This window comes from Galeopterus variegatus, unplaced genomic scaffold (assembly GCF_000696425.1).
Source record: "Galeopterus variegatus unplaced genomic scaffold, G_variegatus-3.0.2 Scaffold912, whole genome shotgun sequence".
Lineage (NCBI taxonomy): Eukaryota > Metazoa > Chordata > Mammalia > Dermoptera > Cynocephalidae > Galeopterus > Galeopterus variegatus.
Window position 1 is genome coordinate 140,195 of NW_007727023.1, and position 1,854 is coordinate 142,048.

Sequence of the window (1,854 nt, forward strand, 5' to 3'; positions counted from 1 at the left end):
GCACCGGCCATTCCTATATAGGATCCGAACCCGCGGCGGGAGCGTCACTGCGCTCCCAGTGTCGCACTCTCCCAAGTGCGCCACGGGCTCGGCCCAAGCCTTTTAAATCCAGCCCCCATTCTCTTCTACACACCCCAAATCACGCTCTCATCCTCACGTGGGGTGCTGCAAGCTGCTGCTGCCCAGTGCTCCCCATCTCAGCAGACTGCCCCATCCTCCCTCCACACAATGGGCCAGGCCAGACACCAGGGCATCACCCTCCTCAATGCCGCCTGCTCTATCACTCTCACTCCCAACGAATCACCATGTCCAGCCTGTTCAACCCCCCACCCCTTCCCAAATGTACCCTGTTCTCCCCACCCACACAGCCAACAACTCGGTCTATTGCACCATCACCTCTCACCTGGGTGACAGCAATAGCTTCCTAACTGGTCCTCTCTCTCCTCTACAATGCAGTCTTCTCAGAGCAAGCCCAGGCCATGTCACTCCTCTGCTCAGACTCTACCATGGCTCTCCATCACCCTCAGATAAAATCCTAGATCCTTAAGGAACCTTCAACGTCCTTCGTGATCTGCCCCGAGCGGCCCCTTGAGCTTCAGCTCTCATCAATTCCTGCCTCCCACCCACACCCTGCCAGGCTCCTGCCAGATGCAACTGTACTCTGTTCCTTGAGCCTTCCATATAATCTTTGCACACTGTTTCCTCTGAGTCCCCACAGATCCCAGTCTTCCCTATCACACTGTACTGTAATGGTCTATTTCCAAGTCAGCTTCCCCCACTAGACTAAGATCTACCTGCTCCCATGTATCCCAGAGCCTAGGGCTGGGGCCACCACAGCTCAAGATTTGCCAAAGGAAAAAACTAGTGAATCACATGCATGCATTCATGTGTAACCCATGCGCACACACACATGCACACACAGAGCCTGCAAGGAGTACAGATGCTGCCATCTATGGGAGAGNGCACACACACATGCACACACAGAGCCTGCAAGGAGTACAGATGCTGCCATCTATGGGAGAGAAAAGCATTACACTCTCCCCATGATTTGGACATCAGGAGCCCCAGAGCTTTCGGATTTGGCTACATTTAGAATTAGCCCCAGCTAACTCCAAGTTGATCTGTTTTCCATTTCAGACCTTAAGGCTGCACCAGTTTAAAAACAAGGTCTGCAAACCACTGACTCCAGTCGGCCGCCCACAGGTTCCAGATGGAGCCATAAAAAGAGGGGTTTCATTCCAGCACTCCCAATCCCAGCCCGGGGCTCTCACTCGGTGCCTGTTTGCTGAATTCTATCTTAGCACACAGGGGAGTGGTGGCACCTTCCAACAGCGCCGTCCGCCAGTGGAAAGGCTAGTCTTTGGGTAGAGAGCTGGTGAAAGTGTGCGAGCCACCATGAGCCTCAGCTGTCTAGGTGACTAAAGAGGAGCTTGCTGCCCTGGAGGTGGGGTACGGGGAGCCTGGTGCAGTCTTTTTTCTCCCAAAAGACTGTTCCCAACTCATTGGAGGACCTTCAGACTTGGTGGTTCAGTAGTGCCATAAGGGTTCAGATGGCCACCCCCAATAATGACAGTTACCATTCTCTGTGCACCTACTAAGTATTAAACTCTATAGGCACTGTCTCATCTTCACAATAACTCTACCAGGCAGACATCATTGTCCCCATTTTGCAAAGCAAGAACACAAGCTCAGAGAGGTGAAGTCATGTGCTCAGGGTCACACAGCTAAGATGTCTTGGTAGTTCCCCCCAAGGCAGGCTGCCTCCCCTCCATCTCAGTCTCACTAAATTTCAAGCTATAAGGCTAGGCCTCTCACTAGAGAAAAACACAAAGCTTTGGTTACTCTAGATCAGGG